This window comes from Phyllobates terribilis, unplaced genomic scaffold (assembly GCF_046119375.1).
Source record: "Phyllobates terribilis strain yellow unplaced genomic scaffold, ASM4611937v1 Scaffold_4__5_contigs__length_816908805, whole genome shotgun sequence".
NCBI lineage: Eukaryota > Metazoa > Chordata > Amphibia > Anura > Dendrobatidae > Phyllobates > Phyllobates terribilis.
The window spans coordinates 683,110,416-683,136,842 of record NW_027362764.1 but is presented as its reverse complement, the minus strand read 5'-3'; the positions used below and the strand labels follow the sequence as shown (position 1 = coordinate 683,136,842).

Here is a 26,427-nt window from a genome sequence, read left to right as displayed (position 1 = left end):
ACTGACTGGGTGGATCAGGGAAATGCTGTAGATATAGTATATCTTGACTTCAGCAAAGCATTTGACAAAGTATCTCACACCATCCTTATTGAAAAAATGACCAAGTATGCAATGGACCAGGCAACTGTTAGGTGGATTCATAACTGGCTTAGTGATCGGACTCAAAGGGTGGTTGTAAATGGCTTCACATCCAGCTGGATGAATGTCTCAAGTGGGGTACCACAGGGCTCCGTCCTGGGACCTGTATTGTTCAACATCTTTATCAATGATTTAGATGAAGGAATTGAGGGTAAACTGATTAAATTTGCTGATGACACAAAGCTAGGAGGGATAGCTAATACTAGAGAAGAGAGAGAGAGGATTCAAAAAGACCTAAATAAACTGGAGCAGTGGGCAGCAACCAACAGAATGGTTTTTAACAGGGAAAAATGCAAAGTACTACATCTGGGCAATAAAAATGAAAAAAGCATATACAGAATGGGAGGAATAGAGCTAAGCAACAGTACATGTGAAAAAGACTTAGGTATACTAATAGATCATAGACTGAACATGAGTCAACAGTGTGATGCAGCAGCAAAAAAGGCAAATACAATTCTGGGATGTATTAACAGAAGCATACAGTCTAGATCACGTGAAGTCATTATCGGTCTTTACTCCTCTTTGGTCAGACCTCATCTGGAATACTGTGTACAGTTTTGGGCACCACATTTTAAAAAAGACATAGACAAACTGGAGCAAGTTCAGAGAAGAGCGACCAGAATGGTGATTGGTCTGCAAACCATGTCCTATGAGGAACGGTTGCAGGATTTAGGAATGTTTAGCTTGCAAAAAAGAAGACTGAGAGGAGACTTAATAGCTGTCTACAAATATGTCAAGGGCTGTCACATTGTAGAAGGATGATCTTTATTCTCATTTGCACAAGGAAAGACTTGAAGCAATGGGATGAAACTAAATGGGAGGAGACACAGATTAGATATTAGAAAAAACTTTTTGACAGTTAGGGTGATTAATGAGTGGAACAGGCTGCCACGAGAGGTGGTGAGTTCCCCTTCAATGGACGTCTTCAAACAGAGGCTGGACAGACATCTGTCTGAGATGATCTAGTGAATCCTGCTTTGAGCAGGGGGTTGGACCAGATGACCCAGGAGGTCCCTTCCAACTCTACCATTCTATGATTCAATGATTCTATGATTCTATGAAGGCAAGGAAGGAATTGGGGAGGGGGGGGGTGATTCCTGCTAGGGCCCTGAAATCATAAAACAGGCAGGAGAGTCTGACGCATGGTGACGGAGAGGTTGTAGGGGCAGATAGGGGGTGTTGTCACGTGCGAGCACGTGTGCATGCTGGCTTGTGTGTGAGAGTGCGCTTCCTAGGTGTGGCGCGCTGCAGACAGTCAAAGGGATTGTTCCCTTTCATTAAAAGTTAATCCCCGGCTGCAGGCGATTAGAAAGCAACTAACCGCGCTCTACTCACCCTACCCGGGTCTACCGGTGAGTCTCGCCTCTGCTTCCGGCCTGTGGCATTGGCCGTGAAGCTGATGTTCCGTCGACAGCGCTGCAGCCGATTAGTGAGCTCAGCGGTTCTGAGTGGTGCGTTGTGTCTACAAGACCTTTTAAGGAAGCCAGCAAAAAAATTGAAGAGAAGGGAAAGCACAAAAGGACCTGGTCTTGCTGAACACTGGAAAGGGCATCCGGCAGCCAGACTTCAAAGTAGAAAAGCAGCAAGTGAGAGGCTTGTCTCTGCCTACGGCCACACCACCCTGAACACGCCTGATCTCATCTGATCTTGGAAGCTAAGCAGGGTTGGGCCTGGTTAGCACTTGGATGGGAGACTGCCTGGGAATACCAGGTGCTGTAGGCTTTTGCTTTTTCTTTCCTTCCACCAGCAGGGGGTACTCTCTTCTATGCCTTTTTTCCATTCCCTTTCACAAGTGCACACATTCATTCTCTTTTCTTTTTTTCATTTGCTTTCTCTCTTGCGCTATTTCATTTCTGCAAAATACCAGCATCCTTCTGATCACCGTGGGCCTCCAGCATTGTTGCTTCTTTACTTTTAATACTAGGCTCCTTTTCACCAGGACCAGCGTCTCCCGCGTGGCTGGAGGCAACCACCGGTAACCCCAAGCAGAAGACCTTTGCAGGCAACACGACCCTCCCCCCTGAAGAGCAGCTCAAAGTCACTGGCAACCATCTCACCCTCTTCCTTCATTCACCCCTGGACATCTCGCTCCGCCCCCAAGTTACGGGTCCAGCTTGCTCTTTCTGTCACATTACCGCAATGAAGGGTTTAGCCTGCAGGAGACCCTGCGCCGAGACATTTTTGAAGACACCTGATGCGGCGGGTGAATCACTGCTAAACAAACCACACCTGTAGGGACGGCACAGCCTTTGCATGGACCCTTCGGAGCCCGCCCCGTCACGGCCAGATTGCTCGCCACCAAGCGTGTTACAACTCTCCTGTTAGTTTTTTTTTAGTTTGCTGGTCAAATGACCATTTTACCTATTTAATCCGGCTCAGTGCCCCTGGCTTTGCTGGACTTCATTTGTATTTACTACTGTTGAGCTAGCTTATTGCTCTGTTGCCGTTCTCTGTTAGTTTTGCTAGGTCTTCTGACCCCTATGCCTTTTTGTTGTGTGTTTGTCTTTGACTGCTACTATTTCTGCTAGGAGGTGTCCAACTTTTCCCAGTCCCTAGATCTTGTAGGGATCCCTCCCTCACATCTATAGGTCTGCGTTCAGACTAGCCGAGGACTTTAGCGGGTCTGATCGCAGGATCAGGTTCCCCGTTACATCGTAGGGATCTAGTTTAGTTCTATTGTAGGGATAGATCTCCTTTCTTTCCTTAGTCTCTGTAGCAGATCATAACAGTAATTCCAGCCATAAAAAAAAAAAAAAAAAAATTCTCTAAGGAAAGACCTCCAGTTTTCCATCATGGTCTCGGTGCAAGATTTGGCTCAACGCTTGCAGGGACTCTCTCTGGAGGTGACCAAGCTCCAACAACATGTGAGTAACTGTTCTGGAGCGCATTTTGTGGAACCTAAGGTACGTCTGCCTGATCTATTTTTTGGCAAACAACAAGATTTTTTTTCTTTTAAAAATGCTTGTTTATTATATTTTCGTTTGAGACTCGGATCCTCTGGTGATGAATCACAGCGCATAGGGATCATAATGTCACTTTTGCGCAAAGATCCTCAGGGATGGGCCTTCTCTCTCCAACCTAGTGATCCGTGCTTTAGATCAGTGGATAGTTTTTTTTCTGCTTTGGGTTTGTTGTACGATGATCCTGATCGTGTCTCATCTGCTGAGTCTGAATTAAGACGTTTGAGGCAGGGATCAGGTAATGTGGAAAAATATTGTTCTCACTTCCGTCGGTGGTCTGCCCAGGTGGGGTGGAACGATTCTGCTTTGAAAGCTTGTTTCTTGCAGGGCTATGTGAAAGGGTAAAGGATTTACTGATTGCTTATCCCATACCTGGAAACTTGCAGGAGGCAATGCAATAAGCTATACGGGTGGACAGGAGACTGCGTGAAAGGGTTAATGAGAGCAAATCCTCTGCTATGTCAGCTTCGAGTCCTGAGAGGTTCTGTGCTGACAATGGAGAGCCGATGGAAATTGGGGCGATGGCACCCCGCTCTCAGGAAAAAGACCGCCGACTTTCTGAAGGCTTGTGTTTCTATTGCGGAAATTCTGGTCATTTTATTAAGAGCTGTGTGCTTCGTAAGAAGAAAGAAAAAAAAATGGTCAGTCATGCTCGTATTGCCTGTTTAAATTCTAAGGGAGTATTCCTATCTGCCACTTCTGCTGCTCAGGATGAATTAATTGAATTTCGGGTATTTGTGGATTGTGAATCTACTCTGAATGTGATTGATGGGGGATTCTTGGAAAAACTTAGATTAGAACCTAAAACTTTGTCATCCCCTATTGCTGTGGTTTCTGTCGATGGCTCTCCCTTGAAGAGTGTTACTCACAAGGTCTGTGAATTTCCCCTCACTATTAATGGTATTCATCAAGAGAATTTGGATTTGGTGGTATTGGACAATTTGCCTTCTCCAGTAATATTGGGGTTACCCTGGTTAAAATTGCACAATCCTGTACTGGATTGGTCTACCAATGAAATTAAGTCCTGGAGCCCTAAGTGTTATGACAAATGTTGTAACGGGCGCATTGCTGCTGTGGATAGAGGGGAATTGCCTGTACCTATTCAGGATTTTTGGAGAGTTTTTTCTGAGGAGGAGTCGCAGGTTTTGCCTCCCCATAGAGACTATGATTGTACCATTGAATTTGTCCCTGGCGCGACTCTTCCTAAGAGTCGTTTATTTAATCTTACTATTCCTGAAAGAAAGGCTTTGGAAGAATACATACAGACAAGCTTGGCCGCCGGTCACATTAGGCCTTCCAAGTCTCCTGTGGCTGTTGGATTTTTTTTGTAAAAAAAAAAGATGGCGGTTTACGTCCTTGTCTGGACTTTCGTGAGTTTAATAAAATTACTGTACGCAATCCTTACCCACTGCCATTGATTCCTGATTTATTTAACCAGTTAGTGGGGGCCAAGTGTTTCTCTAAAATTGATCTCCGGGGGGCATACAATTTGTTGCGCATGAAGGAGGGTGATGAATGGAAGACTGCTTTTAACACTCCTGTGGGTCATTTTGAGAATCTGGTTATGCCTTTTGGTCTCACCAATGCTCCAGCATTTTTTCAGAATCTTATTAATGATATCCTTAGACCTTTAATCGGCAAAAATGTGGTTGTGTATTTGGATGACATTTTGATTTATTCGCCGGATCTGGAGTCTCATTGGCGGAGCGTACGTGAGGTATTACAGTTATTAATGGACAATTCGCTTTTTGCTAACCTGGAGAAATGTGAGTTCGCTGTACAGAGAATTAGTTTTTTGGGCTACATTATCTCCAGTGAAGGTTTTGAGATGGACCCGGTTAAAGTTCAAGCTGTGCAGGAATGGCCTAGGCCTATTGGTTTGAAATCGATACAGAGGTTTTTGGGTTTCGCCAATTATTACAGAAAATTCATAAAAAAAATTTCTATTATTGTCAAACCGCTGACCGATCTCACCAGGAAAGGTGCTAATGCGGTTCAGTGGACTTCTGAGGCCATTGAAGCTTTTGTGTTTCTAAAGGAGAGGTTCACCTCTGCTCCCATCCTTATGCAGCCTGATGTGACTAAGCCGTTTTTGGTTGAGGTTGATGCTTCTTCGGTGGGGGTTGGTGCGGTGTTGTCTCAGGAAAACAAGGATGGAGTACATCCCTGTGCCTTTTTTTCAAAAAAATTTTCCGAGACTGAACTTAATTACGATATTGATAATCGGGAATTGCTGGCGATTAAACTCGCATTTGAACACTGGCGTCATCTCTTGGAAGGTGCTGAATTTCCCTTTCAGGTTTTCACTGATCATAAAAATCTGATCTATCTTGATGCTGCCAAGCGCTTGAATGCACGTCAGGCTAGGTGGGCACTTTTTTTCTCGCGGTTTAATTTTTCCGTTACTTACATCCCGGGTACCAAAAATGTTAAAGCGGATGCTTTGTCTCGCAGCTTTTCTCCCATGGTCGGTGTTGAGGAGGAAGAAGAGACCATTTTACAAGAAGGTGTTGTGATTGCTGCTTTGGACTCCGTTTTGGAGGATGAGATTCTTAAAGCACAGGAGAATGCCCCATCTAACACTCCCCATGGGAGGTTGTTTGTGCCTAGGACCTTTAGGAGAGATTTGTTTGTTGAGTGTCATGAGTCTCGGTTGGCAGGTCATCCAGGAATTTCTGAGACCAAGAGACTTGTGGGTCGCAGTTTTTGGTGGCCTGGATGGCAGAAGGAAGTCATTAAGTGGGTGCGCCAATGTACTGTGTGTGCAAGATCCAAGTCTTCGCATGCTCCTGCTGCGGGGTTGCTTTGCCCTCTGGAGGTTCCTAGTGCACCTTGGACACATCTGGCTATGGACTTTATTACTGACCTTCCTCCCTCTGAAGGTTTCACGGTCATCTGGGTGGTCGTGGACCGTTTTAGCAAGATGTGTCACTTGGTTCCCTTCATCAAACTGCCTTGCGCTAAGACACTCGCTAAGGCCTTTGTCAAGGAGATTGTTAGACTACATGGTGTTCCTACTGACATTATTTCTGATAGGGGACCTCAGTTCGTGGCTCGTTTTTGGCGTGCCTTTTGTGACAGGTTGGGAGTTCATTTGTCGTTTTCATCCGGATATCATCCTGAGTCTAATGGCCAGACAGAAAGGAAGAATCAGGATGTTGAGCATTTCTTGCGTTGTTTTGTGGCAGACAATCAAGAGGGGTGGTCTGAGTTTCTGCCACTTGCTGAATTTGCTCTTAACAACCATACATCCTCTTCTGCTGGTTGTTCGCCTTTTTTTTGTTGTTCTGGGAGACATCCGTCTTTTGGGTCATTTTCCAAATTGGTTTCGGCTGTGCCTGAGGAGGAGAGTTTTTCCGGTGATTTGGAGAGAGTTTGGACGGATGTGCGTGGTAATCTTCAGGAGGCTAACAAAAAATCTAAGAGGTACTTTGATAGGAAACGGCAAGAGGTTTTGTTTGCGGTTGGTGACATGGTTTGGTTGTCCTCTAAGAATCTGCGATTGAGGATTCCTTCTAAAAAATTGGGTCCCAAGTTCGTAGGGCCCTTTAAGGTACTTCAGATAGTTAACCAATCTGCTGTTAGGCTGGAGGTTCCTACGTCCTGTAGGATTAATCCGGTGTTTCATGTTTCTCTGTTGAAAAAAGCTGATGTGTCGGATGGTGACGCCTCTGCCACTGTTCCTCCGGTGGTGGAGGACGGGGAATATGAAATTTCCCGCATTCTAAATTCTAGACGGTATAGAGGGAGTTTGCAGTATCTCGTCGCTTGGAAGGGTTTCGGACCTGAGGATAACTCATGGGTGAGAGCGGATTATGTTTCTGCCCCCAGACTTGTCTGAGCGTTTCACAGGAGGTTTCCTGGTAAGCCTGGGCCTAGGGGATCCGGAGGATCCTCTTAGAAGAGGGGGTACTGTTACAACTCTCCTGTTAGGTTTTTTTTAGTTTGCTGGTCACATGACCATTTTGCCTATTTAATCCAGCTCCGCCCTCCTGGCTTTGCTGGACTTCATTTGTATTTACTACTGTTGAGCTAGCTTGTTGCTCTGTTGCCGTTCTCTGTTAGTTTTGCTAGGTCTTCTGACCCCTATGCCTTTTTGTTGTGTGTTTGTCTTTGACTGCTACTATTTCTGCTAGGAGGTGTCCAACTTCTCCCAGTCCCTAGATCTTGTAGGGATCCCTCCCTCACATCTATAGGTCTGCGTTCAGACTAGCCGAGGACTTTAGCGGGTCTGATCGCAGGATCAGGTTCCCCGTTACATCGTAGGGATCTAGTTTAGTTCTATTGTAGGGATAGATCTCCTTTCTTTCCATACTCTCTGTAGCAGATCATAACAAAGCGATCCTGAGAAAGGCTGGCCGGGCAATGAATCAAGCAGCGTCTACTGGCCATACCACCTTGGATACGCCCGATCTCGTCTGATCTCAAAAGCAAAGCAGGGCTGGGCTCGGACAGTACTTGGATGGGAGACCTCCTGGGAACACCGGGTGCTGTAGACCATTTTGATGACCTTTTGCCCTACTGCCCAGCTCGGCTAGCATGGAACGGCACCTTGCCGGACACCGACCTTAAGTAACTTAGATGATGGAAGCCCCAAGGCCTCTGAGCCAGTTGGCAGCTAAGTACGCTACCCCGCCGCCTTCACGCACGCCTGACACCGAGCTCTTTGCTACTGTTAGGAGTGCTTATTGACTCTGCAGCTCGCCGTGTGGAAATGTTGGTGTTAAAAGCACCCGGGGCCGTGAAGGGGTGAGGCTTTCAGCAGGTGCCCAGGGAAGGTTTTGGATGCCGGCTGCCTAGCGAGGGCCAGCAGAAGTAACATGTTTCTCTGCAAAGAAGCTTGTGTAACCAAGCCAGACGGCTGACAAAGAGCTAACCTCAGTGCAAGGAAGGCAAGGAAGGTGCGGAAGGAATTGGGGGGGGGGGGGGGTGATTCCTGCTAGGGCCCTGAAATCATAAAACAGGCAGGAGAGTCTGACGCATGGTGACGGAGAGGTTGTAGGGGCAGATAGGGGGTGTTGTCACGTGCGAGCACGTGTGCATGCTGGCTTGTGTGTGAGAGTGCGCTTCCTAGGTGTGGCGCGCTGCAGACAGTCAAAGGGATTGTTCCCTTTCATTAAAAGTTAATCCCCGGCTGCAGGCTATTAGAAAGCAACTAACCGCGCTCTACTCACCCTACCCGGGTCTACCGGTGAGTCTCGCCTCTGCTCCCGGCCTGTGGCATTGGCCGTGAAGCTGACGTTCCGTCTACAGCGCTACAGCCGATCAGTGAGCTCAGCGGCTCTGAGTAAGGCGTTGTGTCTACAAGACCTTTTAAGGAAGCCAGCAAAAAAATTGAAGAGAAGGGAAAGCACAAAAGGACCTGGTCTTGCTGAGCACTGGAAAGGGCAGCCGGAAGCCAGACGTCAAAGTAGAAAAGCAGCAAGTGAGAGGCATGTCTCTGCCTACGGCCACACCACCCTGAACACGCCTGATCTCATCTGATCTCAGAAGCTAAGCAGGGTTGGGCCTGGTTAGTACTTGGATGGGAGACTGTAAAATAATACTCTTCCTGTGTTATTTTATTCTACTGAGGACTTCTCAAAGTATCAATATCACGATATTCTTATAAAAAAATGTATCTATTTATTCTTGGATTGTCCTTTAAAAAGAATCAGATTGCAGTAGGTACATACAATAATTAGTTATAAAGTAATTGTCCATTTGTCCATAATTAGCTTAATTGTTTAATTGTTGAGATTCACCCATCTTTCCTTGGATCCTGGCTGGTAAATCATGTCTTTGTCCAGCATGTGTCCAGGCCTACATGTCATCTGCTTCTCAGCATGAAGATTCTGTGTCTTTTGGGGTGGGCAGAGCAAGAGAGCCCCCCCTTTCTGTACCATGGGCTTTTATAGCCAGTCATATGGACACCTGTTCTACATATGGTAGTGAACCAAAAATACACACACAAATAGCGCATGTCAACTAGACACGATGGCTGAGGCATAGAACTCAGAAAAATGATTATCGATTAACATTCCAAATGAATTTCCATAATTAACCATTTAACATTTCCCCCTTTTTGAGAATAAAAGGACTTTAACTGAAAATTCTCAAAAGAAGATACATTCATCAATCATTTTTTCTTTCCTTCTTCCTTGGCAATATCATTAAATTTCCATAATAATAATAATAGTAATAATAGTATCAATATCGGATTATTGTTATATAATGATGTGAATTCTTGTTATGGTAAGCCGTGACTAATATTCATTTAATATGTATAATTATACTTCCCTATATCTAAATTGAAGCAATCGCGGGTTCAATCATCATCATCTGATGTCATCGGGTCGTCGTCTCGTCTTCTTCTTGGTTCTTTTATAACACAGTCTTTAGATGAAAACTCCTTTGAAATAAATTACAGCATGTAGATATTGTACAGTCCATAATTGTGCTCATTATTGTTCAGTCCATAAACTGTACTCTTTATTAGAAAGATCATGTGTGTCAGTTGATAAGAAAACAAAGTCCATGGATGAAATGGAGCTTTAATATCTGTGCAGTGTCACCTGGACTTACGTTGGATCGTCTTTGGAATCTTCCGTGTGTCCGCACTGGTCTCGTGTCACTTTTGGAACAGATGTGACGTCTTTGGTCAGTAAAGCAAGGGTTAACTTGACACTTTCCTGCTTTATATAGCACCATAACCAGTACTCAGTCCTTTATATACAGGACACATATGCCAGGTATTACCTGTTCACCAGCTTTCATTGAAGCGTTGCAGGTGATAAGAAACCACTGGAACGTGATGAAACTTGAACACAACACAGTACATATAGGATCATCGTCCTCTGCCGTCCTGGTGATCAGTGGTGTGAATTGTATTGTATGTAATGGACACAGTCTATTATAACACTCAGCATTCACACCTGTTACCTTCTGAGACGTCCGGATATCAGTTGCTTCTTCTTGTAACTTTTGAGAATCTCTTTGATTTATAAAAATTAAAAGTCTTTATTAAGATAGAATTCATAATTGCGATGTCTTGATTGAAGTCTTCATTCCCTAATCTGATACCAAATCTGGCAGTTTTTCCTAACCTATAATATCACAGCGTACCATAGCAATCAGTAATATCCATCTAATTATTATCAAAATATTAAAATAAATTATGTTTGGAATAATAAACAATAATAGATAATAATTCATTATCAATCAAGTTCTCCATATGATAGAACATTTTTATGTCATAGGTGTAATTACCTTTTCCAACCCATAGGTGTCAGTGTATTTTGAAACAACAAATTTTTATATCTTTATTAAACCAATAATATCAAAGAATGTATACTCCTGAACCAAAATGAATAAATATATGAATGTATGAATGAATGAATGAATGAATAAATGAATGAATGAATTGTTGTGTTTACTCAGAAAATGTAAACATTTTTTTCCTTAGCAATATATATTTAATGAAGCAATACTCTTGTATTAGACATTACTTTATTAAATATTAATGTGTTTTCTCAATTGAGATATTGAACTCAAATAAAATCAAATGAGAATTAAAAAATGAAAAAATAGAAAAATAAGAAGTATAAAGTAAGAATAAAATTTTAAAAATGAAAAATAAAATTAAGAGTAAAAATAAGAATAAAAATAAAAATAAGGCCTTTAAATTTTAATGACAAATGCAGAGTAATTATATTCTCCATAAAAAATACCCTTATATCTCCATTATCTGGATGATTTCATATTTGTCATAACCTTGTACCACCAAAAAATATTAAATTATGCAACTTTGCATGTAATACCCTTCTTAATTATACCATAGTACCTTATTATTATTTCTTCTTTATTAAAATGTGTGGAAAATAAGTATTGATCAAAAGTGATTATGTAATCAGGATCAAAAACACATTTTCCCCCTTAATACCAAAAAATATTATTTTATAAAATTTATGTATATATCAGAACCAAATTAAAAATAATTATTCTTCTAGAAATATTGTGCATAAATTTCATATCGATGAGTAGCATAGATTTGACTAAAGAGAGGTGTGTACCTATTTAGGTAACCATTAAAAATAATATTATAGTTATTCAAGAATATTATCATGTGGAAAATTATTCTAAATATAAATTTGCTTTGTAAACCATTTTGATGTGTGGTTGCCCTTATCCACTATTAGTTAAATCAAGAAATAATAATTATTAAAGAAATATAGAAATATATATGTAGATAATACCTAATTATGTATTATAATTTCCTCAGAATTAAATATATTTTTGTACCTTCACATAAAGAAACATTTTTTTTTTCAAACATACAAACATACGAGGCCTCTGTCACATCAATCACACTTAGCAGCTGCTGATTTACTCATCTGTCACCTTCACTCTGACATTCACAGATCTGTTCAACTCAAACATTCCACATATGAAGTTTTAGATATACAGTACAGACCAAAAGTTTGGATACACCTTCTCATTTAAAGATTTTTCTGTATGTTCATGACTATGAAAATTGTACATTCACACTGAAGGCATCAAAACTATGAATTAACACATGTGGAATTATATACTTAACAAAAAAGTGTGAAACAACTGAAAATATGTCTTATATTCAAAGTTTTCAAAGTAGCCACCTTTTGCTTTGATGACTGCTTTGCACACTCTTGGCATTCTCTTGATGAGCTTCAAGAGGTAGTCATCGGAAATGGTTGTCACTTCACAGGTGTGCCCTGTCAGGTTTAATAAGTGGGATTTCTTGCCTTATAAATGGGGCTGGGACCATCAGTTGTGTTGTGCAGAAGTCTGGTGGATACACAGCTGATAATCCTACTGAATAGACTGTTAGAATTTGTATTATGGCAAGAAAAAAGCAGCTAAGTAAAGAAAAACGAGTGGCCATCATTACTTTAAGAAATGAAGGTCAGTCAGTACGAAAAATTTTGAAAACTTTGAAAGTGTCCCCAAGTGCAGTTGCAAAAACCATCAAGCGCTACAAAGAAGCTGGCTCACATGAGGACCGCCCCAGGAAAGGAAGACCAAGAGTCACCTCTGCTTCTGAGGATAAGTTTATCCGAGTCACCAGCTTCAGAAATCGCAGGTTAACAGCAGCTCAGATTAGAGACCAGGTCAATGCCGCACAGAGTTCTAGCAGCAGACACATCTCTGCAACAACTGTTAAGAGGAGACTTTGTGCAGCAGGCCTTCATGGTAAAATAGCTGCTAGGAAACCACTGCTAAGGACAGGGAACAAGCAGAAGAGACTTGTTTGGGCTAAAGAACACAAGGAATGGACATTAGACCAGTGGAAATCTGTGCTTTGGTCTGATGAGTCCAAATTTGAGATCTTTGGTTCCAACCACCGTGTCTTTGTGCGACGCAGAAAAGGTGAACGGATGGACTCTACATGCCTAGTTCCCACCGTGAAGCATGATGGAGGAAGTGTGATGGTGTGGGGGTGCTTTGCTGGTGACACTTTTGGGGATTTATTCAAAATTGAAGGCATACTAAACCAGCATGGCTACCACAGCATCTTGCAGCGGCAAGCTATTCCATCCGGTTTGCGTTTAGTTGGACCATCATTTATTTTTCAACAGGACAATGACCCCAAACACACCTCCAGGCTGTGAAAGGGCTATTTGACCAAGAAGGAGAGTGATGGGGTGCTACGCCAGATGACCTGGCCTCCACAGTCACCAGACCTGAACCAAATCGAGATGGTTTGGGGTGAGCTGGACCGCAGAGTGAAGGCAAAAGGGCCAACAAGTGCTAAGCATCTCTGGGAACTCCTTCAAGATTGTTGGAAGACCATTTCCAGTGACTACCTCTTGAAGCTCATCAAGAGAATGCCAAGAATGTGCAAAGCAGTCATCAAAGGAAAAGGTGGCTACTTTGAAGAACCTAGAATTTAAGACATATTTTCAGTTGTTTCACACTTTTTTGTTAAGTATATTATTCCACATGTGTTAATTCATAGTTTTGATGCCTTCAGTGTGAATGTACAATTTTCATAGTCATGAAAATACAGTAAAATCTTTAAATAAGAAGGTGTGTCCAAACTTTTGGTCTGTACTGTATATATATATATATTTAACCCAAAATTGTTGTATCCCAATTTATTAATGCGCATTGCCACATCATTTGAATATCTTTATATTTCTTTGAATATTCCCCAAGTACATATTATATAATATGAGAGTAAGTCACTGGAATTTCAGACACTTGAAAAAACTCTTGTCTTAGATTCTTTTTTCACTGGCTGCCCGGTCTTAAGTTACATCAGTTGAAAATAGAATGAATGGGATCCTATACTATTAGCTCAAAGTTCAAAGGCCGCAGCTGTCACACGTCATGCTGTAAAGCTACTTTAATTTGCACGAACACTTCATGCACAGAAAATATTAGCAACACAAAAGAATTAATAAGTATTACATATATATTATAGCTCAACTAGATATATTGTTATTATTTTAAAATGTTATACACATAAAATCATGCAATTTTTTCACTTCCTGTGTGAATAAAGAAATAAATCCATTTTAGAGTTCTTTGATCAAATCCTGCTTTGGAATGAAAACTCTAAGGAAATATAAGAAAATAAAATTAAATATCAAATTCATACAGAAACAGAATTATTTAAATATCTTATACATATATTGGTTGGTTCTAATGTAATTCAAAATATTGCTACTTAAATTTATATATATGAAGTTCTAATTTATTTATTAATATATATATATATATTTTATAAACGTATATATAAATACAATTATACGCAATCTCTACTTAGACAAGTGTATATATATATATATATATATATATATATATATATATATATGAACTATTAGAAACTATGTAACTACAATTTTACTGAATAAGATTATAAATAAATATTGAGACATTGTATTACATTTTGATACAACATTATAATTACAGTTTTTCCTTAGCCACTCCCTAAACCAAATCTTCTGTCTCTCTCAAATATCTCCAGGAACGCCCTATTTAGGAAAGACATTTTTCTATCCTTCAAAACCTCAGAGAACTGCCTGTTCTTCTGTCCACATTCCATGACGTCACTGTGAGTTGGTCGTCTCACCTGTCTCTGTCCATCAGTTTCAGCCATTTTCCTTTTTAGAGAATCACAGTTCTGACTGAGAATTAACTCATTCTGTGGAGAGATGGATCTTTGCACTGGCTGATATGGCTTATAACATATATGAAATCTTCTGCGTATTTGATAGAGTTCACTATGGGGATGACTCAGTCTAGGAGAGTTTGATATTGGCTTTTGGTAAGATTTTACCTTTCCTGGTTTTATAAATTTAGCTTGATTTATTTTCTTTTCACGATTCTCATGTTTTCTAACAAAATCCAGCATCTGCGCACATTCAAATAATGAATTTTTTTGTGATGCCATAACTTGGGAAACTGAATTTAGAAATTTGAATTTTTGTACAAAAGTTGTTATCATATGTTGTACTTTTCCATTTTTGATGAGAGCTTTGTACAACCGTTCAAATATGGACATGAATGTATATGTACATTCCTTCCTACCAATCCATAGTTTCGGTAGATCTTCTATGTTGGGAAAATCCTTTGTGACACAATAAATCAAATATCTTAATCTGTCCGAATCATTTTCCCATCCATTAGGAGAGTCATTTTCACATGGCATTAAATGTAAACGTCTGGACAATGTCACAGGAATCAATATTTTAAATAATTGATTCCTCTCCTCATTGGATAAATCAAACGTATCAGAGAAGCTCTCAAATGTCTCTGAATTTCTACAGGCATGGATTTTGACATCATATTTTGGCATGATTTTGTATAATTTCAGCAAATTTTTCCTCATTTTAATTTGGAGTTGAGCCTGGGTAATTCCAGAATTCTCTGATATTTTTAGTGGCTCTTGTACGTCCGTTCCTCCTACGTCACTCACGTCTCCTCCCACATCACCTAGTATATCGGTTTCTCGTATGTCAGTCATGTCTCCTCCCATGTCAGGTTTCTGTATGTCCGTCTCTTGGTCAGACCCAAGGTCACCTTCAGTTACAGACACGTGTCTTACTTTTTGTTCATTTTCCACATTACAGTCAGAATCAGTATCACCGTCTGACACTTCTACACTATTTTCCTGCTTAGAAATCTCTAACACAAGACTATGAAAAAAATCTACCAAATGTAGAATATTTCTCAATTTCTGTTTGTCTCTATTTACCAATTTAGAAGTTATCTGTAAATTCTGCAATTCACATTCTTTGTATAAACTGAGCCACAAAACTTCTATGTCATCTCCTACATTAACTTTGAAATTAATATTACTTTGTTTAGCAAAAGAAGAAATTATATCCATATTTTGCTTACCTTAAGATTCCTTGGCTTCTCTTTATCAGCAAGTCCTGTCTTCAGTTCGTCTGATTCTTTTCCTGTGTGATTCTGTTCCTTGTTAGTACCTCTGCTTCCTGTCTTTCCTCAGTCTGTAGGTCCTTTCTGCTTCTCGTGACAAACTAGTGAATTTACTGACACGTGAACAACAGCTGTTCAGCTCGTCAGGACTCCCCCCTTGTTCACGGAAGAAATTCACTTACTTAATTTAAAAAAACAAAAAAACAGGACTGGCTGGCTCACCATTGTAAAATAATACTCTTCCTGTATTATTTTTTTCTACTGAGGACTTCTCAAAGTATCAATATCACGATACTCTTATAAAAAATGTATCTATTTATTCTTGGATTGTCCATTAAAAAGAATCAGATTGCAGCAGGTACATACAATAATTAGTTATAAAGTAATTGTCCATTTGTCCATAATTAGCTTAATTGTTGAGATTCACCCATCTTTCCTTGGATCCTGGCTGATAAATCATGTCTTTGTCCAGCATGTGTCCAGGCCTACATGTCATCTGCTTCTCAGCATGAAGATTCTGTGTCTTGTGGGGTGGGCAGAGCAAGAGAGCCCCCCCTTTCTGTACCATGGGCTTTTATAGCCAGTCGTATGCACACCTGTTCTACATATGGTGGTGAACCAAAAATATACACACAAATAGCGCATGTCAACTAGACACGATGGCTGAGGCATAGAACTCAGAAAAATGATTATCGATTAACATTCCAAATAAATTTCCATAATTAACCATTTAACAGAGACAGCCTGGGAATGCCAGGTGCTGTAGGCTTTTGCTTTTTCCTTCCTTCCACCAGCAGGGGGCACTCTCTTCTATGCCTTTTTTCCATTCCCTTTCACAAGTGCACACATTCATTCTCTTTTCTTTTTTTCATTTGCTTTCTCTCTTGCGCTATTTCATCTCTGTAAAATACCAACATCCTTCTGATCACCGTGGGCCTCCAGCATTGTTGCTTCTTTACTTTTAATACTAGGCTTCTTTTCACCAGGACCAGCGTCTCCCGTGTGGCTGGAGGCAACAACCGGTAACCCCAAGCAGAAGACCTTTGCAGGCAACACGACCCTCCCCCCTGAAGAGCAGCTCAAAGTCACTGGTAACCATCTCACCCTCTTCCTTCATTCACCCCTGGACGTCTCGCTTCACCTCCAAGTTACGGGTCCAGCTTGCTCTTTCTGTCACATTACCGCGATGAAGGGTTTAGCCTGCAGGAGACCCTGCGCCGAGCCATTTTTGAAGACACCTGATGCGGCGGGTGAATCACTGCTAAACAAACCACACCTGTAGGGACGGCACAGCCTTTGCATGGACCCTTCGGAGCCCGCCCCGTCACGGCCAGATTGCTCGCCATCAAGCGATCCTGAGAAAGGCTGGCCGGGCGATGGATCAAGCAGCGTCTACTGGCCATACCACCTTGGATACGCCTGATCTCGTCTGATCTCGGAAGCAAACCAGGGCTGGGCTCGGACAGTATTTGGATGGGAGACCTCCTGGGAACACCGGGTGCTATAGACCATTTTGATGACGTTTTGCCTTACTGCCCAGCTCGGCTAGCATGGAACGGCGCCTTGCCGGACACCGACCTTAAGTAACTTAGATGATGGAAGCCCCAAGGCCTCTGAGCCAGTTGGCAGCTAAGTACGCTACCACGCAGGCTTGACACCGAGCTCCTTGCCACGGCTAGGAGTGCTTATTGACTCCGCAGCTCGCCGTGTGGAAATGATGGCGTTAAAAGCACTTGGGGCCGTGAAGGGGCCAGGCTTTCAGCAGGTGCCCAGGGAAGGTTTTGGATGCCGGCCGCCTAGCGAGGGCCAGCAGAAGTAACATGTTTCTCTGCAAAGAAGCTTGTGTAACCAAGCCAGACGGCTGACAAAGAGCTAACCTCAGTGCAAGGAAGGCAGGGAAGGTGCGGAAGGAATTGGGGAGGGGGGGGTGATTCCTGATAGGGTCCTGAAATCATAAAACAGGCAGGAGAGTCTGATGCATGGTGACGGAGAGGTTGTAGGGGTAGATAGGGGGTGTTGTCACGTGCGAGCACGTGTGCATGCTGGCTTGTGTGTGAGAGTGCGCTTCCTAGGTGTGACGCGCTGCAGACAGTCAAAGGGATTGTTCCCTTTCATTAAAAGTTAATCCCCGGCTGCAGCCTATTAGAAAGCAACTAACCGCGCTCTGCTCACCCTACCCGGGTCTACCGGTGAGTCTCGCCTCTGCTCCCGGCCTGTGGCATTGGCCGTGAAGCTGACGTTCCGTCGACAGCGCTGCAGCCGATCAGTGAGCTCAGTGGCTCTGAGTGGGGCGTTGTGTCTACAAGACCTTTTAAGGAAGCCAGCAAGAAAATTGAAGAGAAGGGAAAGCACAAAATGACCTGGTCTTGCTGAGCACTGGAAAGGGCAGCCGGCAGCCAGACGTCAAAGTAGAAAAGCAGCAAGTGAGAGACTAATCTCTGCCTACGGCCACACCACCCTGAACACGCCCAATCTCGTCTGATCTCAAAAGTTAAGCAGGGTTGGGCCTGGTTAGTACTTGGATGGGAGACCACCTGGGAATACCAGATGCTGTAGGCTTTTGCTTTTTCCTTCCTTCCACCAGCAGGGGGCACTCTCTTCTATGCCTTTTTTCCATTCCTTTTCACAAGTGCACACATTCATTCTCTTTTATTTTTTTCATTTGCTTTCTCTCTTGCGCTATTTCATCTCTGCAAAATACCAGCATCCTTCTGATCACCGTGGGCCTCCAGCATTGTTGCTTCTTTACTTTTAATACTAGGCTCCTTTTCACCAGGACCAGCGTCTCCCGCGTGGCTGGAGGCAACCACCGGTAACCCCAAGCAGAAGACCTTTGCAGGCAGCACGACCCTCTCCCCTGAAGAGCAGCTCAAAGTCACTGACAACCATCTCACCCTCTTCCTTCATTCACCCCTGGACGTCTCGCTCCGCCCCCAAGTTACGGGTCCAGCTTGCTCTTTCTGTCACATTACCGCGATGAAGGGTTTAGCCTGCAGGAGACCCTGCGCCGAGCCATTTTTGAAGACACCTGATGCGGCGGGTGAATCACTGCTAAACAAACCACACCTGTAGGGACGGCACAGACTTTGCATGGACCCTTCGGAGCCCACCCCGTCACGGCCAGATTGCTCGCCACCAAGCGATCCTGAGAAAGGCTGGCCGGGCGATGGATCCAGCAGCTTCTACTGGCCATACCACCTTGGATACGCCCGATCTCATCTGATAATATCACAGCGCACCATAGCAATCAGTAATATCCATCTAATTATTATTAAAATATTAAAATAAATTATGTTTGGAATAATAAACAATAATAGATAATAATTCATTATCAATCAAGTTCTCCATATGATAGAACATTTTTATGTCATAGGTGTAATTACCTTTTCCAACCCATAGGTGTCAGTGTATTTTGAAAAAACAAGTTTTTATATCTTTATTAAACCAATAATATCAAAGAATGTATACTCCTGAACCAAAATGAATAAATATATGAATGTATGAATGAATGAATGAATGAATGAATGAATAAATGAATGAATGAATTGTTGTGTTTACTCAGAAAATGTAAACATTTTTTTCCTTAGCAATATATATTTAATGAAGCAATACTCTTGTATTAGACATTACTTTATTAAATATTAATGTGTTTTCTCAATTGAGAAATTGAACTCAAATAAAATCAAATGAGAATTAAAAAATTAAAAAATAGAAAAATAAGAAGTATAAAGTAAGAATAAAATTTTAAAAATGAAAAATAAAATTAAGAGTAAAAATAAGAATAAAAATAAAAATAAGGCCTTTAAATTTTAATGACAAATGCAGAGTAATTATATTCTCCATAAAAAACACCCTTATATCTCCATTATCTGGATGATTTCATATTTGTCATAACCTTGTACCACCAAAAAATATTAAATTATGCAACTTTGCATGTAATACCCTTCTTAATTATACCATAGTACCTTATTATTATTTCTTCTTTATTAAAATGTGTGGAAAATAAGTATTGATCAAAAATTGATTATGTAATCAGGATCAAAAACACATTTTCCCCCTTAATACCAAAAATATTATTTTATAAAATTTATGTATATATCAGAACCAAATTAAAAATAATTATTATTCTAGAAATATTGTGCATAAATTTCATATCGATGAGTAGCATAGATTTGACTAAAGAGAGGTGTGTACCTATTTAGGTAACCATTAAAAATAATATTATAGTTATTCAAGAATATTATCATGTGGAAAATTATTCTAAATATAAATTTGCTTTGTAAACCATTTTGATGTGTGGTTGCCCTTATTCACTATTAGTTAAATCAAGAAATAATAATTATTAAAGAAATATAGAAATATATATATGTAGATTTCTTTTATTTCTTACTTTATACTTCTTATTTTTCTATTTTTTAATTTTTTAATTCTCATTTGATTTTATTTGAGTTCAATTTCTCAATTGAGAAAACACATTAATATTTAATAAAGTAATGTCTAATACAAGAGTATTGCTTCATTAAATATATATTGCTAAGGAAAAAAATGTTTACATTTTCTGAGTAAACACAACAATTCATTCATTCATTTATTCATTCATTCATTCATACATTCATATATTTATTCATTTTGGTTCAGGAGTATACATTCTTTGATATTATTGGTTTAATAAAGATATAAAAACTTGTTTTTTCAAAATACACTGACACCTATGGGTTGGAAAAGGTAATTACACCTATGACATAAAAATGTTCTATCATATGGAGAACTTGATTGATAATGAATTATTATCTATTATTGTTTATTATTCCAAACATAATTTATTTTAATATTTTGATAATAATTAGATGGATATTACTGATTGCTATGGTACGCTGTGATATTATCAGATGAGATCGGGCGTATCCAAGGTGGTATGGCCAGTAGACGCTGCTCGATCCATCGCCCGGCCAGCCTTTCTCAGGATCGCTTGATGGCGAGCAATCTGGCCGTGACGGGGCGGACTCCGAAGGGTCCATGCAAAGGCTGTGCCATCCCTACAGGTGTGGTTTGTTTAGCAGTGACTCACCCGCCGCATCAGGTGTCTTCAAAAATGTCTCGGCGCAGGGTCTCCTGCAGGCTAAACCCTTCATCGCGGTAATGTGACAGAAAGAGCAAGCTGGACCCGTAACTTGGGGGAGGAGCGAGACGTCCAGGGGTGAATGAAGGAAGAGGGTGAGATGGTTGCCAGTGACTTTGAGCTGCTTTTCAGGGGGGAGGGTCGTGTTACCTGCAAAGGTCTTCTGCTTGGGGTTACCGGTGGTTGCCTTCAGCCACGCGGGAGACGCTGGTCCTGGTGAAAAGGAGCCTAGTATTAAAAGTAAAGAAGCAACAATGCTAGAGGCCCACGGTGATCAGAAGGATGCTGGTATTTTGCAGAGATGAAATAGCGCAAGAGAGAAAGCAAATGAAAAAAAGAAACGAGAATGAATGTGTGCACTTGTGAAAGGGAATGGAAAAAAGGCATAGAAGAGAATACACCCTGCTGGTGGAAGGAATGAAAAAGCAAAAGCCTACAGCACCTGGCATTCCCAGGTGGTCTCCCATCCAAGTACTAACCAGGCCCAACCCTGCTTAGCTTCTGAGATCAGATGAGAATGGGCGTGTTCAGGGTGGTGTGGCCGTAGGCAGAGACATGCCTCTCACTTGCTGCTTTTCTACTTTGACGTCTGGCTGCCGGCTGCCCTTTCCAGTGCTCAGCAAGACCAGGTCCTTTTGTGCTTTCCCTTCTCTTCAGTTTTTTTGCTGGCTTCCTTAAAAGTTCTTGTAGACAGAATGCCCCACTCAGAGCCGCTGAGCTCACTGATCGGCTGCAGCGATGTCGACGGAACGTCAGCTTCACGGCCAATGCCGCAGGCCGGGAGCAGAGGCGAGACTCACCGGTAGACCCGGGTAGGGTGAGTAGAGCGCGGTTAGTTGCTTTCTAATAGCCTGCAGCCGGGGATTAACTTTTAATGAAAGGGAACAATCCCTTTGACTGTCTGCAGCGCGCCACACCAAGGAAGCGCACTCTCACACACAAGCCAGCATGCACACGTGCTCGCACGTGACAACACCCCCAATCTGCCCCTACAACCTCTCCGTCACCATGCGTCAGACTCTCCTGCCTGTTTTATGATTTCAGAGCTCTAGCAGGAATCACCCCCCCCTCCCCAATTCCTTCCGCAACTTCCTTGCACTGAGGTTAGCTCTTTGTCAGCCGTCTGGCTTGGTTACACAAGCTTCTTTGCAGAGAAACATGTTACTTCTGCTGGCCCTCGCTAGGCGGCCAGCATCCAAAACCTTCCCTGGGCACCTGCTGAAAGCCTGGCCCCTTCACGGCCCCGGGTGCTTTTAACGCCATCATTTCCACACGGCGAGCTGCGGAGTCAATAAGCACTCCTAGCCGTGGCAAGGAGCTCGGTGTCAGTCCTGCGTGGTAGCGTACTTAGCTGCCAACTGGCTCAGAGGCCTTGGGGCTTCCATCATCTAAGTTACTTAAGGTCGGTGTCCGGCAAGGCGCCATTCCATGCTAGCCGAGCTGGGCAGTAGGGCAAAACGTCATCAAAATGGTCTACAGCACCCGGTGTTCCCAGGAGGTCTCGCATCCAAGTACTAACCAGTCCTGACCCTGCATAGCTTCCAAGTTCAGACGAGATCGGGCGTGTTCAGGGTGGTGTGGCCGTAGGCAGAGACAAGCCTCTCACTTGCTGCTTTTCTACTTTGACGTCTGGCTGCCGGCTGCCCTTTCCAGTGCTCAGCAAGACCAGGTCCTTTTGTGCTTTCCCTTCTCTTCAATTTTTTTGCCTGCTTCCTTAAAAGGTCTTGTAGACAAAACGCCCCACTCAGAGCCGCTGAGCTCACTGATCGGCTGCAGCGCTGTCGACGGAACGTCAGCTTCACGGCCAATGCCACAGGCCGAAAGCAGAGGCGAGACTCACCGGTAGACCCGGGTAGGGTGAGTAGAGCACGGTTAGTTGCTTTCTAATAGCCTGCAGCTGGGGATTAGCTTTTAATGAAAGGGAACAATCCCTTTGACTGTCTGCAGCGCGCCACACCTAGGAAGCACACTCTCACACACAAGACAGCATGCACACGTGCTCGCACGTGACAACACCCCCTATCTTCCCCTACAACCTCTCCGTCACCATGCGTCAGACTCTACTGCCTGTTTTATGATTTCAGGGCCCTAGCAGGAATCACCCCCCCCCCTCCCCAATTCCTTCCTTGCCTTCCTTGCCTTCCTTGCTCTGAGGTTAGCTCTTTGTCAGCCGTCTGGCTTGGTTACACAAGCTTCTTTGCAGAGAAACATGTTACTTCTGCTGGCCCTCGCTAGGCGGCCGGCATCCAAAACATTCCCTGGGCACCTGCTGAAAGCCTGGCCTCTTCACGGTCCCGGGTGCTTTTAACGCCATCATTTCCACACGGCGAGCTGCGGAGTCAATAAGCACTCCTAGCCATGGCAAGGAGCTCGGTGTCAGGCCTGCGTGAAGGCGGCGGGGTAGCGTACTTAGCTGCTAACTGGCTCAGAGGCCTTGGGGCTACCATCATCTAAGTTACTTAAGGTCGGTGTCCGGCAAGGCGCCGTTCCATGCTAGCCGAGCTGGGCAGTAGGGCAAAACGTCATCAAAATGGTCTACAGCACCCGGTGTTCCCAGGAGGTCTCCCATCTAAGTACTGTCCGAGCCCAGCCCTGCTTTGTTTCCGAGATCAGACGAGATCAGGCGTATCCAAGGTGGTATGGCCAGTAGACGCTGTTTGCTCCATCGCCCGGCCAGCCTTTCTCAGGATCGCTTGGTGGCGAGCAATCTGGCCGTGGCGGGGCGGGCTCCGAAGGGTCCATGCAAAGGCTGTGCCGTCCCTACAGGTGTGGTTTGTTTAGCAGTGATTCACCCGCCGCATCAGGTGTCTTCAAAAATGGCTCGGCGCAGGGTCTCCTGCAGGCTAAACCCTTCATCGCGGTAATGTGACAGAAAGAGCAAGCTGGACCCGTAACTTAGGGGTGGAGCGAGATGTCCAGGGGTGAATGAAGGAAGAGGGTGAGATGGTTGCCAGTGACTTTGAGCTGCTCTTCAGGGGGGAGGGTCGTGTTGCCTGCAAAGGTCTTCTGCTTGGGGTTACAGGTGGTTGCCTCCAGCCACGCGGGAGACGCTGGTCCTGGTGAAAGGGAGCCTAGTATTAAAAGTAAATAAGCAACAATGCTGGAGGCCCACGGTGATCACAAGGATGCTGGTATTTTGCAGAGATGAAATAGCGCAAGAGAGAAAGCAAATGAAAAAAAGAAAAGAGAATGAATGTGTGCACTTGTGAAAGGGAATGGAAAAAAGGCATAGAAGAGAGTGCCCCCTGCTGGTGGAAAGAAGGAAAAAGCAAAAGCCTACTGCACCTGGTATTCCCAGGCGGTCTCCCAACCAAGTACTAACCAGGCCCAACCCTGCTTAGCTTCTGAGATCAGACGAGATTGGGCGTGTCCAGGGTGGTGGGGCCATAGGCAGAGACAAGCCTCTCACTTGCTGCTTTTCTACTTTGACGTCTGGCTGCCGGCTGCCCTTTCCAGTGCTCAGCAAGACCAGGTCCTTTTGTGCTTTCCCTTGTCTTCAATTTTTTTGCTGGCTTCCTTAAAAGGTCTTGTAGACACAACGCCCCACTCAGAGCCGCTGAGCTCACTGATCGGCTGCAGCGCTGTCGACGGAACGTCAGCTTCACGGCCAATGCCACAGGCTGGGAGCAGAGGCGAGACTCACCGGTGGACCCGGGTAGGGTGAGTAGAGCACGGTTAGTTGCTTTCTAATAGCCTGCAGCCGGGGATTAACTTTTAATGAAAGGGAACAATCCCTTTGACTGTCTGCAGCGCGCCACACCTAGGAAGCGCACTCTCACACACAAGCCAGCATACACACGTGCTCGCACGTGACAACACCCCCTATCTGCCCCTACAACCTCTCCGTCACTATGCGTCAGACTCTCCTGCCTGTTTTATGGTTTCAAGAACCTAGCAGGAATCACCCCCCCCTCCCCAATGCCTTCCTTGCCTTCCTTGTACTGAGGTTAGCTCTTTGTCAGCCGTCTGGCTTGGTTACACAAGCTTCTTTGCAGAGATACTTGTTACTTCTGCTGGCCCTCGCTAGGCGGCCGGCATCCAAAACCTTCCCTGGGCACCTGCTGAAAGCCTGGCCCCTTCATGGCCCCGGGTGCTTTTAATGCCATCATTTCCACACGGCAAGCTGCGGAGTCAATAAGCACTCCTAGCCGTGACAAGGAGCTCGGTGTCAGGCCTGCGTGAAGGCGGCGGGGTAGCGTACTTAGCTGCCAACTGGCTCAGAGGCCTTGGGGCTTCCATCATCTAAGTTACTTAAGGTCGGTGTCTGGCAAGGCGCCGTTCCATGCTAGCCGAGCTGGGCAGTAGGGCAAAACGTCATCAAAATGGTCTACAGCACCCGGTGTTCCCAGGAGGTCTCCCATCCAAGTACTGTCTGAGCCCAGCCCTGCTTTGCTTCCGAGATCAGACGAGAATGGGTGTATCCAAGGTGGTATTGCCAGTAGACGCTGCTTGATCCATCGCCTGGCCAGCCTTTCTTAGGATCGCTTGGTTGCGAGTGTAACATACCTGGCGGCGTCCTTGCATAGTGGTCCATCTCCCACTGTGCAAGAGCGCGCACTTGATCTCCTGTCCAGAATGTCTCTCTGGCTTCCCTCCATGCTGTCTGTTTGTGTCTGTTTCTGCTGCTTAAGGGCGGCGCCCGATCACTTCCTGCTTTTTGTACCTGCTGTGGGTCACACCCCTTGTGCGTCCTCAGCCTATTGCTGTCTGTCACCTGGCATATAGCTCAGCTGCTCCCATCTATCCCTGCCTGAGCATAGTGTTTCATTCAGTGTGTGCTTGCACTCTGAAGGTGCCAGGTCCCGTTCTTTGTCTCCTGCCTTGCGGTATCAGTTCCCGTGTCTGAACTGAGTCCTGTCTATGTCTCCTGCCTTGCGGTATCAGTTCCCGGGTCTGAACTGAGTCCTGTCTTTGTCTCCTGCCTTGCGGTATCAGTTCCCGTGTCTGAACTGAGTCCTGTCTATGTCTCCTGCCTTGCGGTATCAGTTCCCGTGTCTGAACTGAGTCCTGTCTGTGTACTCTTGCCTGCTGCCTCTCCTGGAGGCTGTATTTCCAGTCCTGTCTGAACACGCTCCTAGCCTGTTCCTCCCGCCTTCTAGGGGCCGATTACCTAGACCCGCTCCTGTATCTTGTCTGTCCTGTCTGAACACGCTCCTTGCCTGTTCGTCCCGCCTCTCTGGGGGCCGTATTCCCAGACCCGCTCCTGTATCCCGCTGCAGTGTCGGTCTCCTCCGTACACTCAGTTCCAGTCTGAACTCTCTCCTATCCTTTACCTGTTTTGCCTCTATGTCCGTTCCCTTCCTTTTTCTGCAGAGTCTGAACTCGTACCTAACTCCTGCTTGTTGTCTCTGTACTCACGTTTGTGAGTTTGTGGTCCACTCGCTACTTCACTGCAAGTACCCTGTGGGTATCTGGCTCTGCCTTTCTCTTCCAGTCTGTTCCGTGTGAACAGAGCCCTGTCCCCCCTGCTTTGCTTTGTTTGCCGCTCTGCGGTTTCCGCTCTGCTCCTGCCTTGTTTACCGCTCTGCGGTTTCCACTCTGCTCCTTCCTTGTTTACCGCTCTGCGGTTTCCGCTCTGCTCCTGCCTTGTTTACCGCTCTGCGGTTTCCGCTCTGCTCCTGCTTAGCTTGCCGCTATTGCGGTTTCTGCCCTGCTCTTGCCTTGCTTGCCGCTCCTGCGGTTTCTGCTCTGCTCCTGCCTTGTTTGCCGCTCTGCGGTTTCCGCTCTGCTCCTGCCTTGTTTGCCGCTCTGCGGTTTCCGCTCTGCTCCTGCCTACTTAGCCGCTCTGCGGTTTCCGCTCTGCTC

At 44.1% G+C, this 26,427-nt stretch overlaps 3 non-coding genes and 6 pseudogenes across 3 annotated transcripts; 4 read left to right on the top strand and 5 right to left on the bottom strand.

The window, feature by feature from the left end:
* Positions 1–1,741: 1,741 nt before the first annotated feature.
* LOC141266763 (5S ribosomal RNA) lies at positions 1,742–1,860 on the top strand. The gene has a single exon (XR_012320789.1). It is a non-coding gene; the product is annotated as a 5S ribosomal RNA (ribosomal RNA).
* A 5,617-nt stretch (positions 1,861–7,477) lies between these two features.
* LOC141267879 (5S ribosomal RNA) lies at positions 7,478–7,597 on the top strand (annotated as a pseudogene).
* A 9,296-nt stretch (positions 7,598–16,893) lies between these two features.
* LOC141268769 (5S ribosomal RNA) lies at positions 16,894–17,013 on the top strand (annotated as a pseudogene).
* A 930-nt stretch (positions 17,014–17,943) lies between these two features.
* Positions 17,944–18,062, top strand: LOC141267003 (5S ribosomal RNA). Its single transcript, XR_012321022.1, has one exon. It is a non-coding gene; the product is annotated as a 5S ribosomal RNA (ribosomal RNA).
* Positions 18,063–21,052: 2,990 nt separating this feature from the next.
* Positions 21,053–21,171, bottom strand: LOC141266839 (5S ribosomal RNA). Its single transcript, XR_012320860.1, has one exon. It is a non-coding gene; the product is annotated as a 5S ribosomal RNA (ribosomal RNA).
* A 921-nt stretch (positions 21,172–22,092) lies between these two features.
* LOC141269147 (5S ribosomal RNA) lies at positions 22,093–22,211 on the bottom strand (annotated as a pseudogene).
* Positions 22,212–23,154: 943 nt separating this feature from the next.
* LOC141267978 (5S ribosomal RNA) lies at positions 23,155–23,274 on the bottom strand (annotated as a pseudogene).
* A 621-nt stretch (positions 23,275–23,895) lies between these two features.
* On the bottom strand, positions 23,896–24,014 carry LOC141267628 (5S ribosomal RNA; annotated as a pseudogene).
* A 932-nt stretch (positions 24,015–24,946) lies between these two features.
* LOC141269148 (5S ribosomal RNA) lies at positions 24,947–25,066 on the bottom strand (annotated as a pseudogene).
* Positions 25,067–26,427: the final 1,361 nt, after the last annotated feature.